Source organism: Ceratosolen solmsi, unplaced genomic scaffold, assembly GCF_000503995.2.
Source record: "Ceratosolen solmsi marchali unplaced genomic scaffold, CerSol_1.0 scaffold57, whole genome shotgun sequence".
NCBI lineage: Eukaryota > Metazoa > Arthropoda > Insecta > Hymenoptera > Agaonidae > Ceratosolen > Ceratosolen solmsi.
The window spans coordinates 1,219,251-1,236,285 of NW_011948427.1; the positions used below are offsets into that span (position 1 = coordinate 1,219,251).

At 22.4% G+C, this 17,035-nt stretch overlaps 2 protein-coding genes across 2 annotated transcripts in view; one reads left to right on the forward strand and one right to left on the reverse strand.

The window, feature by feature from the left end:
- Positions 1 to 10,128, reverse strand: part of LOC105363396 (uncharacterized) — a 22,677-nt gene extending 12,549 nt beyond the window's left edge. The window contains exon 1 of the mRNA XM_011501071.1: positions 10,107 to 10,128. The gene's annotated coding sequence lies outside the window, so the exon portion shown is untranslated. The remainder of the gene's footprint in view (positions 1 to 10,106) is intronic.
- The window catches only part of Naa15-16 (N-alpha-acetyltransferase 15/16), a 58,975-nt gene that overhangs the window by 19,285 nt on the left and 22,655 nt on the right, over positions 1 to 17,035 (forward strand). The window lies entirely within an intron of this gene.

Consider the following 17,035-nt stretch of genomic DNA (forward strand, 5'->3'; position numbering starts at 1 on the left):
CCCCCCCCCCCCCCTCAAGTGAACTGACGTTATCATTCTTATACCAATATAAACAATCGAATAGGAATTTCATATGCTAACGAACGTACTAAGAATTATATTTCTTTCCCTTAAATATATTTTGCTATTCGTTTGTACTTACTTTTCGATTTAAAACAATTACATGAATTACATAGAATATACATTTTAAAAATTTACAAACTAGAATTGCGATTTTAATCGAAAAAGAAGTTTATTACATAAAAATTATGTAGTGGCTCATTACATTTAATTATTAAATTATATATTTTTATCACATTTTAAAATATATCCGTTAATTAAATTTCTATTTAAAATTTTTTTAAATACTTAAAATATAAAAAAAATATAATTTTATAATTTATTATTACAATTCTAATTGACTTATACTTCTTATAATAAAATAAAAGTTGAAATTAATGTGTATAATAGTAGAAATATCTAAATTTTTCTAAATTATCAAATCGAACATATCTAACTTTATTTTTATTATATATTTACTTTATTATATATAACTTCATATATACTTTTTAAGATATATAAAAAAATAAGCTCTGGAATTATTTCCACGTAATTAATTCGGTTATTTTTACATAGATTTTCTAAATATAGTGGCCATTATCATCAAATTTTAATTATTTTTATTACGTTTGTTGGTTTCATTTTTTATAAATATAAAATCTATTATATTTTATACTATATACTATACAAAGACCTATTTTGATTAGTATATTCTGCAGATAAATGATAATGAATATTTATAAGTAATGTACACCGGTGTCATTCATGTCTAAAGTTAGTCTAACTCTAAGTCTTTTTTCACTATACATATAATTATTCAGACATAGAATTTTATGATAATTACAAGTATTCATTCAGAAAATAGATATATTTAATCATAAAAATGCTTCAAGCTGTATATGCGCATTATAGTGATTAAATATAATATATAGCCTTTTAGATATGCAGTTCTTCACAATTGTTTGAGTATTTTGCTAATTACTACTTTCGTTTTACATACTTTATAAATATCCGAATTATGTAACTGCATATTTGATTGACAAAATATGTACTTTATTAATCGTCTCAAACTCTCAGTACACATATTGATTTTACAAAAAATTTTATACCTACGTGTATATACTTCTAATATACAAAAATTAATGATTTTTAATTTTTAAAAAAAAATAATTTTTATTAAAAATACATAATATGAGTATAGCCTTAGTTAATTTATACAAGCAAATTAATTTATTGTTTAAAAAGCAATTGTAATGAATGGATGATTATTATATCTCAAGTAAAATTGGTAGCAAAATTGAAATAAATAAGCAAATAATACTCTTATTAGAATACATTGATCGAATGTTGTATATAATTTTTTGTGTTAACTCTTATGATGAACTTTATATGACTATAGTTATTTTTCTTCAATCATTAAAGCCTAGCTTTTGAAATCAACAATTAATTGATTTCAAATTGTATTTTTTAATAAATAAGTTAAATATCTCGTGTATATTTATTTTTTAATGTGATAAGAATCTATAGTTATATATACAAATAATAAATTTAATATTTTTTTATCACTCTTGAAATATTATAAAAATGATTCAATCAATAATTATATTATTATTATTATATTATATATTATATTATTACTATTTAAATGTTCTTATATCTTAAATTTATTCAGATATTACAATATGGATTTAATAACGGAATATTGTGGCTAATCCATTAATATTAATAAAATTTATTTTAATAATAATTTTTACTAAAACGTGATGTTATATGAAATTTTATCTATTTTCTTTCAAGTATTTTATTTTATATGCTTTTATATACCAGAACATTTTTATTATTAAATAATTAAGAAAAATGTCAAAAGATTCTTGTAAGATAAAATTACTAGTATGAAAGTTTGTTCATTTTTAAAATTCTGTTTAAAACAAAATTAGTATTTTCAACACATATTTTTAAGTTTAACAAATGGGAAGGAGGATATAAAATAGGAAATAGCTAAACTATAGGACGTAAATTTTTTTTTATAATTATTTAAGATATAATTATATTACATAATTTTTGTATTATGAAAATAACATTATTGGAATAAAACTTGAATTTGAAAACGCGGAATTAATAGACGGGATCGTTGCCACGAGACAAACTACCTTGACATTGACCGGATTGTTCTTTCATACTTAGTATCTCCCTATTGCTTATACTTCTTACATAATCTATTCGTCTGATTCATCTTGATTCTCCACTTGCGTATTTTCTTTCATATACGTTTAAAAGATTATGCATACTTGACAACAAAAATAATAATCATTGATTGGAGTTTTTACAGTATATACATTGGAACAAAATATACTGTCAAATATGGCACATTTATCGCTCAAAATATTGTTGAAAAACTTGTATTATACTTTTTAAATTTAGTTTAAAGGTTAAGCTCGCAATAAAGGCATTAAGTTAATGAAATAAAAGAAAATTTAATAAAATTTAACATTTAATAAATCTAGTGTTTATAAATCGTTTAAAATTTAAGTGTATACTGAGTTTGTAATTTAAATGGTATATTATAATATTATTTAGAAACTTATATTAATTTTTCTTAATTAATTCAGCAATTGTATTCCTTAAAACTAATAACTGAAATAAATTTTAAGATATACATAATAATACCAATACTTCACTGCGTATCTGATAATTAGAAATAATTTAGAGAAAATCGAATAAAATAATATAGTATTATATAGTCATGTATATATAAATATCAATTCTTTTTTCTTTATGAATTAGAATACTTCAAAAAATTTAATAGAGAATAGTTACGACTTCAACTACTTACGCTTTTCATTTTTGCTTTTTATTAATAATTATTAATTGATCTTTATTAACAATGATATTAATGATTGAATTATATAATCTTTTTATTTAATAAATTAAATTACTTGTAATTCTTTTCTATAGTTCATTTAATAGTTATCGCCTTTAATTTGATAACTAAATTATTTAGCCTTAATTATTTGTATCTATTTATTATTTATCTATTAAAAATTAATAATATTCTTTAATATATTAAAAATTATATGGAATAGCTTATAAATTTTATTAATTCACGAGATCTTTATTTTTATCCAATTATGTAAATACAACAAAATTAAGCAATACGTATGTCTTATTTGATACAATTCAGTCTCGATTAATGTGCAGATTGTGTAGGGTTGTTGAATTTGCAATTATACAATGTCTTTATTTTCCCGTTACACGTTATATATCTCATTATATATTCATAATACTAATTAAGTATCTGTATTTGCGGAATGTCTCATACATCTATAATTATTTTGTAAAGGTATTTGAATTATAAATTGTTATTATTTTGATTTTATTATAAAAAACTTTAAAAATTAAAATTTTATTCTGTTTTATTTGAATTATGATGCATTTATAATGTCAAATTAAATTACCATATAATTTTATAATTTCAATTGTGGGAACTGGAATTTATAAAATGCGAATATTTACAAATTATTTTTTTCATCTACACTAGCAATTAATAAATAACACTTTATAAATTGTTCCTTTTATATATGTAAACTCTTGTAGTCAAATCACATTTTTCTCACGAGATGAGAATTCAAAATAATTAAAATATCTAAGACTTTAGCATTTTACAAAAATAAAAAATTTGTATATATATTAAAATTTATATTTATTTATTAAATGAATTTAGTTATCCATGTGGAATTTTAATTTGTAGATTAAAGTTTTTTTTAAATAGCCGATTTGACATTATATGATCTATACGTAAAATAGGTTATTCTTTATTATATAGGAATTTTATTTTGTAATTTAATTTGTCGTAAATTTACAAAATAATAGTTTTTTTTATCAATATTTTATATTTAATTTTATCTATTTTTGAAAAATACTGTAAATTCGTAATTGCTTATTATAAAATTTAAATAAAACTTTAAAAACTTAGTGTTCTGTAAAATAACTTCTGATTTTTTCTTTTAAACTATTTATTTTTGAAAAATATGAACGTAACTTTTTTCAATTATATCGGTAATACTGATTATATATATTAATCGTATGTTTATGTATCTAAATAAAACGATTTCTTTAAAATTTAATCACATTCAAATTAATAATGTGAAACATAATATTCTGAATTCTTCGGTTTATTAATTCGTAAAATAACAAAATTATTGAAGACGTTAATTCGTAACTATCGTGCCTATATCCCTACATATTCATCTGTATGCATATCTATGTATACTGTATCCCTACATACTATATTCATCTGTAGATTTTACTGCGAGACACGTCAAAGCCAACATCCCTTAAGAACTTAACATGCACGAAATAGACACTTGAATTGTTGTTTCTTTCGAATTACGTCAAAATTATTGGACGATTATGTTTAAAGCTAGATACAGGACGTGCATATCCATAACTGATACGGCTATATCCTGAAATCGTTATGAGCTTTAGCCCGCCATAACCATCGCACATTTTCATTGATTTTCACTCCAGTTTATATCCATATTCATATCCATTCATAACATTCATATTGTATTTACACATGTATTTATAAAATCGATTACTTCTAAACATTTATTTCTATATAGAGGAAAAAATAAATTATATATAAAATGTTATCACTTCGATAGATTGAATTTTTTTAATATTAACGCCCTAATAACTGTTTTCTTTGGTATTAATATGTATTATCTTTAACTCGAGGTCATAATTATTACAAATCATAAATATAATAAAAAATAAATGACTTAAATATTTAATTACTGATTTTTCAGTATTAGTAAAATTTATTTTATATGAAGGATACATTAATTTACTTTTATCTTAAAATTTCTCAATTTTTCTGTACTAATTGAAATCTGCAACTGATTTATGACGATATACATGTGACCTTGATTAGTTGACATTCATCTTACATTTTAAACATAAAATCCGGAACACGATAGAACGATATATTTAGTAACGGTATTTAAAAATAAAAATAATCTGAAGCATAACAGTTATAATATTAGAAATTACTGTTTCTTATGAAAATTTCGGGCACTTAGACAAGTATAAATAAATTGTTGCAAATTACAACACCTCTCAGAAGCATCAAATAAAAACTGAAACCCTAGTGTATTATAGTCTATCTGTAAACAAAGTCTACTGTATATCACTTGCCATTCACACATAAAGTTCAAGATAAGTGTTTTTAGGTGAAATAGATAAGAAAGTGGGTTATCTATTAAGTATTTAAATGATTTAAATTTTCAGATTAAGAATTAAATAGAATTATTTACGCTAAATATTAAAATAATCTGAATATTTATATATTTTTATTGATTTCTATTTAATTAGGTTTATAATCAATTTTTGCCTTCGATTTTCGTTATTTTTTTAAAAAATTAAAATTTTATATAATCCTTGTTTCATTTATTATAAAATTTATTGAAATATATTTTTTATTAAATCAGGTAAACTTTGTTTTGCAAAAATCATCATTTATTTGATCACAAAACATATTTCTTTTATCCCATAATATTTTAATTTTTGTTACTTTATAGTTACTTAAGGATAAATTAAAAATTAAAATTTTTAAATTTTCACTATAATCGTTATTACATTTAGGGAATGCATAAAAATAGGTTAAGGAGCAAATCGTTTTACAGAAAAGTTTAATTTGATCATATACTATCAAAAGTGTGTAACAAATACTATATAAATTGATGAATATATTTTATCATAGAAATTAATTTGCATTCATTATTGTCATATATAAATATATGGTAAAATATACAATATAAGTTAACGGTTTTATGTAAATCTAAATGAAAAATGTTAAACATATACGTTGAAAAATGTCTGTTTAAATGCGATTTATATTTGTATGGGAAAATACAAAATACATTGAGATATTTTTCTTATACCAATCGAATAACGAGTAAAAAATAAAGAAATAAAATTACTGTGCAACATGCTCTTATTTCGATTAATTCTTACAAAGCTTGTAAATGTGTGTGTTTGATCAAATCAACTGCCGTGAGTTCCGAACTCAAAACCTACCTATTGTCTACTAAGGTATGAAATTCTTTGAACATTGCGTCCCTTCGGTTTATTTTTCGGTAATGGTGGCTTGTATTGGTAATTATAATTTGTATATAGCATTTCTCCACACGTGTTTTAACATCACGTTTTAAATCTTTTAATACATACTTATTAGAATACATGCACATTGAAAATACATTGACAAGTATTATTAAAAGTTTGAGAAATCAAAACTGATGAAAGTCAGAAAAAAATTTAAATGCTTATTCTGTTATTTCATTTGTACAATTATATCTAAAATTTAATTATAAAACAAATAATTCATGTTTAACGTGCCCTTAGCACGTAGGTAATGGAAAAGTGTTTACAAAAGTTGAGGCCATACAAATACAAACTGTTTTATACTCGGAGAAAAATATATAGTCACAAAATATTTTTATTATATGGCATTAAATAATTCAATATATAATATATAATATTTTAAGATAAAGGAAACTTTTTTTCAAATATATTAAATATTTTAAAAGCCAACATGAAAAATTTTGTACTTTATTTTCATTTTTATTTCAATCTTGAAAAATATAAAATCTGTTTTCATTTTCCAAGTATCACATATTCAGAATGTGTTTACGTACAAATATAAGTGGTGAGTGGTAGAGCAAGAAAGAGCGGGATAGAAAGAAACAGGCCTTTGGAAATTTAAAATTCCGATTTCGATTATGCAATGCTATCACTACATTCATCGTCGACATGGTACACATATACAAAATACACGGAATAAAATCAGATCGGACATTTAAAAGCTGCATAGATGTGATAGAGTGAAAGTATTGCTCGAATACAGGGTGGTTCAATTGCACTGTCAGGCAGGTTGTAGGTGAATGCCGATGTGCACTACTATGATAAACAAGCATACATGAGAGAGATGTAATTTTAACCGCACCCCAAAAGTAGGCGGTAATCAAAATGTTTGATAAACATATGAATGCATGTATATGATAGTTAAAAAGCTTTTGTCTTGTTTATATTTGAATTAAGTCAGGTATTTTTGATTTTTTGACTTTTATTTTATTAATTGAATTCTTAAATAATAGTGATTGGTATTATAAAATTTTTAAATAGTATCATTTAACAGTAATAATAGGAATAATGAGTATTATTTGTAAATAGTTAAAAATTATAAATAATATCTATTAAAGCCTTTTTTCATACAGTTACAGACGATTGGAAAATATTACTATATAAATAAAATTTGCTCATTGATAGACTTCCATTTCATTATATCTTCGACTAATAAAAATATTTGTTGACATTTTTTTATTTTTTGTTAGTTATCCATAACTCTGACTTGTTACTTTCGCTTATGACATTCTTTCTTCTTTAACATTTTACATTTCAATAAAAGGAATTCAAAAACAAAAATATTAATCTCCAATTGTAAATCTGTAAATTTGTTTTACATACATTTTTTAATATAAAATGGAAATTTTACTTTAATGAAAAATCTATATTCACATTGGTAAGAAAATAAACATATAAATAAAATAATAGAAAATTACTAAAAATTTTATAGTAATAATCACAAAAATTAATATGTTGCCAATAAAATTTAATTATAAAATAAAACATAATTTAAATTAGCATAAAATTTGAAACATTCAAATAATTTATTAATTATATATATAAGATTTATTGGTAAAAAATTGATAGATATTTTTAAAACGAAGAAATATTAACAAATTAAGTACATGTATTAGTTGTAATTAATTAAAATATACTAAACTATATTTTGAATTTTGTAATATAAAAATAAGTACACGATAATACAATCTTAGCTTATATTTTCTTTACTAATATTTACTAATATTTTTATATATACAAAATTTAATTTTATAAATAGTTGAAAATTAACAGTAATTAATTTAAGAATGTCAATTATGTCATGTAACGTTACAGAAGGATATAATAGAGTCAATGAATAGAGAGTTATATATTTTCGCAAATATTAAAGGAAAATATTGAATATACTTAATGTTTATAGAAAATTTATTTAACGTATTAATCATATTTATTGCAATAAGGTTATCATTTTATAAATAATTTTATTGCTACTTAATTGTAGTTGATTCATATGGAAAAAGAATAATTAAATAAGATTTTTATCTCCATGTAGTGTGTAGGATCTTGAACGAAATATATCTGTAATTTGCATATTAAAAGAATACTCCTTAATAAGGTAAATTATTTTCTATTTTATTTCCAGAGAAAATATATTTAAATACAAAAACCTTTTATTAATAAAAGGGTATTTTCATTTCATAAATAAGTTCAACATTTATATAAAAGAATCCATGAGTTAAACGAATCTCAAATATCACTTTCTTTTCTTATCAGATTATTATTACATAAAACAGCTGAATGTATGTGAACCAAGAAAAAACAAAAACAAATATTACTTATAAGTAATAATTATTTAAGCACTCGATATTCAAATTCTTTTATTACTTTTTACGATGGATACAATTGTTGTTATTATGGTACTTTAGAGTAATAAACGAAAGGAAAAGAACTCGCAATCAGAATCGCGGAACAACAAAAGATATCGGAAGCGATAATGTGATCGCTAACTTTCACCGGTGGCCATTCGTTACATGATAAAACATTAGTGACTTATATTTCGTCTAAAAGTAGTTAGTATAATGTTAATAATACAATCACAATGATTAATATAGTGATCTAAATAAATTTTGAGATAGATTGTTTCGAAAACCTCATTCTTTTCTAGAACGATTAGTAAAGAGATTCCCAAAACAAAATTACATTGTATTTAATTTTGTTGATATTAACAATATTTCTAGAAGCAACAAAACATTTTAAATGATGTATTTGAAATTATTATTTGTAATGGAATTACATTCACTAAATATAATTCAAATTAAGATAATGTTTCAGTTTATTTATAAGAAAATAGTTACCATTAAAAATGAGGATTATTAAAATATATTTAACCATCCTGTAATCTTAAATAAATAGTTTATTTTACAATTACTTTAATTTTATATAAAAATTGTAATTTTGTAACTGAATAAAAATATAAAATAAAAATAGTGCTTAAAAGTCTTAGCGTAAACTTGTCTCCGTCGAATTAAATAAAACGTAAGATTTATTTTTAGATAATTTTATGTTTCTGAAGGTTAATTATAGAAATGACGAAAAATATTTATTAATACCGAATTAATATTTTTGAAAATTTATTTATTTAATGATTTATTAAGTAGTTATAAGAAAAATATATTTCAAATTAAAGTGAATTAAAATGAAAATTTAATAATTTGTATTTATTAAAATTTATTTATATACGTATTTTGTTATAAAAATGTATACACTATTGTGCGATATTAGAATAAATCATTTGTTTTTATTAATATATTAAATAGTATTGATATTAAAGATATTTTTCTTTCAATAGAATATTCTTGTCTTACATAGATATAATGCATAAATATAATGAAATAATTTATTGCTTTTTCTACTTTGTCACAATCAGGAATAATAATAATGATTTACGGGATAAAAGAATATGAGTTGGTATTTGATCTTTAATTCTTCATGTGATTTTTAAGTCAATAATATATATAATCTTACACTGTGAAAAGATATAATTATTTATTTAAGTAAAACATTATATTTATACTTTTATACTGATTATTTAAAAAATAGCGACTATATTAATTATTTTCAAATTTATTTAAAAAAAACACGATTTTCCTTAATTCTTTATTTTATTCCATATATGAATCAACGGATAAGAACGTTTTCAAATCAACTTATTTGCCAACTGATTGAACTTTTACATAATTATAAGATAAATTATGTTGAGATACTTTAAACGTAACTTTTATATATTGAAAATAATCTATTACATAACCAGGGAACAATATACATTCAACCATCATCTACTGACACATTTGCACGTTTCGATGTTGCTTTAGGTATCGCAGACTCACATTGTCTTAACGGTACGTCCGTGGTAGACGTGCGGTGTGAATAGGCTTCCGTTGGCCGTCGACTTGGTGTACACAATTTTTATATGCTGCTTGGACAGGCCAGATGATTTTGCCAATTTGTACTCAATTGGCGGGTATGGCGACGACCTCCTCTCGCGGTTTCGCCTGTCGTTATCAGGCACATGAATCCGAGTTCGCTTGGTCCTGATTACATGTAAAATTAAGATGTACGTGCCAAAAATTGGCTGCTTCCAGATTTCCAATGCGTGGTCGCGCACATACGTCTGCCCGCGCACGTGTTTTTCTGCAGCGGGGGATAAGAACGAATGCAAAATCCAGAATAGGCAACAACTTCAGCCGGTTTTCGATAACTTCTATTCGGTTGCCACTGTCATGATCGAATTCCCGCGCCTGATCCAAGGCTATTTGAGGGCAGCGCACGAACGCGAGGCTGCGTTCTAGAATTTCTGGGAAATGAATGATATATTTACTCGAAGAGTTGAAACACTAAACGAGAGAGAGAGAGAGCAGTGTGTATAAATACGCCGTGAATGCGTTTCGCGCTCGGGGTCTGCGCTCAGACTGAACATCAAGATTCACCGTATACCCTCGTAAAATCGCGCAACCGAACAGCGCCGCGCTGCACCGGTCCTCTCTCTTCGTTTGCCCTGTTCTTTGGTTTCTCACCGACGAGTATACAACAATATTGAGCCTCGTTAAGCTATCATTTTACACACTACGCTTTGCCGAGGACGGCAACGGTCCTTCCTCTCTGATATCAATTGAAAAGACGGGGGGGGGGGGGGAAAGATTTCGCTTTTTAGGTTCCACACTTTATATACAGAGTTTAGATATGAAGATTAATATAAATATTAGGGTTAATCATTTTTCTCAGTTATGATAGCTATAGGTGCCCTGGGTGATTCAGACTAATATAATCGCTCATCATCTGAACGGGACAGTAAAAAATAATTATGAAATAGTCTGATTATTTGAACAAAATATTATAAAAGTCGCTCAAATATACATTCAGTAAATTTTTAATTTCTCATTTAAATATTGACATTAGTATACAAATTAGATATTTATGTTATTTATTTTAAAAGCATCATATTGAGTTAATTGACAAAGAAACGATACCGTAATTTAGAAACATCTTATTTTTATGTTATAACACACTATAAAAATCACTTATATATTAATTTATTTACCATAATAAAATATTTGTGGTATAAAATAAAATTGAAATTTCACAATAATTGTAATTTATTTAATAGCCTTCTTTATTTTATTTTTATGTATCATATCAATAAGTATTAATTCGTGAAAATCTTTAGCAATATTTTTTTATTATTTAATCCACGTGTTTCCAATATTGTCAAAATATTTCTTACTAAATTATAATAAATTTTTTTTATGACGCCTATTAAATATTTTAAATTCTGTCAATTTCAATTCATTTATATTTAAATTATTCAAAGGAAGTTATATATAAATATATAAATATATAAATATATATATATATATATATATATATATATATATATATATATATATACCCTCTTATTTTAATATTCAGAATAGTAATTACATGTACATTATGCTTAAAGAGGTCTTATTTAATTATATATAACTTTGTTCTAATATTTTAATTGCTATTATATACACGTGTATTATTATTTCATATTTATATTTTGATTAATATTTATTCAGAACCACGATTACTTAATTTGAAACATATTGAATAAATCCTTCATTTTGTTGTACTAGTTATCTTTTATATATACATTTGATGTACAGATTTTTCTAAATATTCATTAAATATTATCTAAATCTGAAATATAAAAATTTAATTCTTTAGAATTATGAAACTATTAGTATTGTAGATTATTTTTTATATTGTTATTTGAAATATATACAACAATTTTTCTCGTTTATACATTCGATTTTACTAATGTAATACTAATATTCAAACAAATCTGTCCATAAATATGTAAAATAAAAATACTATGGTCGTTATTCCTATGAGCTTTGTATAAAGCCTATTTAAAAATTTTGTAAATTTTCTACATCCATAACTATAAATAATTTGAAAACTCGTAATTGAATTAAATTTTATTTATTTGTATTATATTAAGTGTTACTAAAAAAAAAATTAAAATGAAAATAATAATTTAACACAAAATATTAATTTTATGTATCGTATTCATGAATCTAAAAAGAATTTTATTTTAAAATCGAACTCTATACAAATACAGTTTATACAACTGTATGTTAATTGATTTAAATTATAAGTTAAGGTAAAATTCCGTAATAAGATAAAATGCATTTATAAAAATGATATGCGTATTAAAGAACAAGAAAAATGTGTTAAACTGTAAATGTGTTAAAATTTATTCCCTATAAATTTTTTGTAGACCGTATTCAATTTGAACATACTGTATAATAAAGTTCACTTTAAACTTAAGTTAAAAACAGTTTAACCAGATTTTTATTCCTTTCTAATTGTTCCGTATTGAATATTTTATCTATATTATATATGTCAGATGTACTTTAAATAAAGTTTAATTAAATGTTTAAATATATATAGTTCTTCAATTGTTAAAAAAATGTCTAAAGTTTGTTATATATTTTAGCATGAGAGAGAATATAATTTATTATTACGTATTATTTTGTCTGTACACGTTAGTTTAATTATAGAACAAAAAATGTTCATATATATTATTTATTAGATATGTAATAAAATGAAAAGAACACCAAAAATATTTATGCTTTCGAATCACGTAGAAAGTTGAAGATATTTTTAATTAAATCAGCTGAGTAATTAAACTGTAGATTTCATTGGCATACACCCGAACTTACTTTTAGAGCTTTGCAAATAATAATGATATTGACATGCATTAACATTAAAGTTAAATTAAGATTTTATTTAAATACAGGAAGTTTGAATTTAGTTGTTTAATTGAATGAACTAAATACCATAATGCTCCAAATATAATTTTGAATATTCTCGTTTCAAATAAAAGTACATTGTCGTAACAATTTCGTAAGCACATTTTCTAAATAATATATCAATATTGTATTTTTTTATTCAAAATTTGTTTATGTTGATGAAATATCAAAAAATATTTTATTGAATAAAGAATTTATTTTAAAGGGCGAATTATATTTATTAAAACTTATTCATATTTCCTACAAAGTTTCATTTTTTAATTGAAATTATTGGACAAAAACAAATATATTTTTACATCATATATAATACTAAAACATTTATTTGCCTTATTTAAGTATACGATTTTATTAAACAGTTTATCAAATAGGTTTTACTTCATAAATTTAAATGAAAATTCTAGTGTGAAGACATAAAATTTAATAACATTAGTGTACTTATCATATTATCATAAGAAAGCTGATATAAATATAATTAAATTCTTATGCTTAATGTTCCTACTTCGGAAATTTTCCTTTTACTACTATATATTAGTATATAATCTATATATTTATTTATTATTTAACAATAATGAAATATTAATGAAATACTGGCAAATTACTGTATATGATCTAATGAATAACTTTTACGAAAGCATGAATAGATATAAGCAGCACAAGGTGCAAAGTGATAATTAGATGAAGGTGTTTCCGCTAACACAACCTTATGAGAATTAGGACTAGTATTGATATTAGCATCACCTATGTGAGCTTTGGTTTCAAGATCATGAGATACCACAGCATGACTCTAGAATAAACGCATCGCACTTGACACCTACGCTGTACTTTTTTCCCAACACTTTTTCCTTTAATTCAGATTTAAAACAATGTAAATGCTAAACACTGTATTAATTTTAAATATAAAAATATTTTAAATACAAAATAATTTAAATATAAAAATATTTTAAATATAAAATATTTTAATTATAAAAATAATATTTAACTAAAAAAAAAAATTTATATTGTACTTTAATTTTTCAATTAATAGATTTGATAGGCTTCAACATACTTTTCTGTATAATTTATTCTTATATTGAAAATGGTATAAGCATAATTAAAAATGTGGTAATTACATGTAACATATATTAGAATTTTATTTAAAAATTTCTTTATTTTAAATCAGTTTTATAGTTCATATAAATTTTTTCAAAATTATTTTGATAAATCAATTTTGAAGTGTCTTTTATTGTTATTTTAACATTGAAATATTATTATTTTAGGATTATTATTTCATGAACTAAACAATATTTCATAATAAAGATACACTTAAGTTATAAATTATATATCATTTTAAGATACTAAATAGTAATAAAACACAAAAAAAATTATTTTATAATGAAACTCATTGTTTTTTTTTTTAATTTTTGTATTGAAAAAATATTTTAAACATATTATGGATACAAAAATATTAATTATATGTATAGCAACTTAAAAATATTATATGTACTTAATGAATAAACCGCTATTATGAAGTAGCGATAGCTAATTATTTTAAAAATTAAATAAATAAAAACATAAACGATTTTTTAGACATAGTAGCTTGTTTATACATTTTGAATTTTTTAAATTTCATATAAAAATCTGAATGTCATCGATAGTTTTGTATATAAAATTTATTTTATTGTGTTATATATATTTAAAAGAATAATTAATATATATATAGTATAATAAAAACATTTTATAGATATAGTAGTTTCTATTTACTTTAAGGAAATAATTACCACTCAACAATTGAATTATTTAGAAGAAATGATTGAAGGCATAACAATGAATTTGTATTATTCACTATATTAATTGTATAATGTAGGCGCAAATTAAAAATAAGATGTATCAATATTGAAAAAAACAATCCATACCACTTCGTCTTAATTGCCTACTGTCAGTGCATCGACCTTGTGCTCCCGCTTCCCTGTCAAGAAGGCGAGGAAATGTATGAAAGGGGGTTCTAACGCAAAGAAAAGTACGCATGCGCACAGTACGGCAAGCGAAAGTTTTCTCGCATCGAGACACATTCATCATTGCTGCATATTCGGGTTGTCTGTGGTTGATTACGCGATACCGCTTTCACACTCGATTATTATTCACCTTTCTTTCTTCCTTAGAAGCTCACAGTCTTATTCCTTGTACTACTACGTTAGCTTCCTCTTTTCTCATCGTTTTCACCAAAAATTTTCTCTTAAAATATAGATACAGTTGTCATTTTTACTGTCGATTACATATTGTAAAAGCTATAATCCATAAGTTTTTTTCTTTTGGAAATTTCACAATTTACTTTAAGTATGATTATTTTTACTAATAATAATAATTAATTTTTAAAGTAATAGAGCAATCTAATGAAGACAAATTTAAAGCTATTTGAATAATATAAAACATGAAATTTGGATGCAATATTTTCTTTAATAACAGCTAAATTATATTTAAAAAATTATTTAACTGTGTGCTATTATATAGTGTACTATTTTTATATAAATAATATTTGAAAATCAGGAAGTTACGTTTTTGTAACCATAAATAATATTTACTTATTAAAAAAATTAATTTTGTACTTCATTATTTACTAAATAATTTTCTAAACAATATTTTAACTGTTTGTGACACTTAGCTTTTTACAATTTGCTTAAATTGACCAAAGTTTCCAAGTCTACTACAAATTTTTTTCTTGCGCTATACTTTTTATTTAAAAGAAAGCATTAACTTTAAATACATTTATTGTATCGTACTTAAATTCGTGTACAAATATTTTGTTAAAAATACTACTTCAAATGAAGTATAAAACAATTAAACTTAATAAACAATAAATTTTAGAACAACTATAATAAAATTTGTTTAAATTGAATAAAATACCCTAGAATCTAAATTTACTGATACATAAAGTCATTTCCTAATATCAATTTGAATTTTATCAATTACAAAGTATATAAAAGTTCTGACATTTTTGTTATAAATATTAAACAGTTTTTAAAATTCAAATCCAAACTTAATAAATTACTTGAAAACAATACCTTGTTCCATATAAAAAAATTTAAATAAAATTAATTCTTAATAATCACAAAAATAAAGTATTTGTCAAAATTTATATAAATGAAAGTAGCTTTTTACTTTTAATTCAAACTAAAATTAGGGGAAAAATGTTGTTTGCTTTATATTTATTCAAATAGAGATAAACACTATTAAACTTGATATAAAAGTTAATAATTAATTCTAATAATGGTTTGGATGTATAATATAATATTATATATATTATATGTACTTATATATTCCATTCTAATCGAATTTTAAAAAGTTAAAGCATAACTTAAAAATTGTAATAAATTAAATATTTGTAAATTAAAAAATTATCATTAATCTTATGAAATTAATAATCGATTGATTCATTCAGTTTATTATATTTTAATTATTTCAGCTAATTATTTATGTAAGAAAGGAATGAGATTCAAAGAAACTGACATCAATTTAATTTCACATATTTCTTATAATTCATCAACACTATTTTGAATCGAATAAACTAAATCTGGATTAACTTCTGGAATCTGGAAGAAATTTAATTATCTAAATCTAATTCTTATTTTATATTTTATTTTATAAATTTAATTTATTTTATAAATTTAATTATCTAAATCTTATTTATTTATTGTTATCAATAATATATAAATATTAAAATTATGAATGTACATATTAAAATCATAAATTCCATTTATTCTTCATGCTACAAGTAAACAGTAAGAATTGTCAAGATTAAATTTAAACAAATATTTCATTAAAAATCTTTCTTTTATTGATCATGATATTTTTTGAGCTATTAAATTAATAAAAACTTTCTAAAAAACTCATTTAATTTCAATGATTATAAAAATATTAGAGGTAAATATTTTTACTTTTATTAAAATTCATTTTATAAGAATACTCTTAGTTACGTAGTATGAACAGTTTTTAGAGACTTT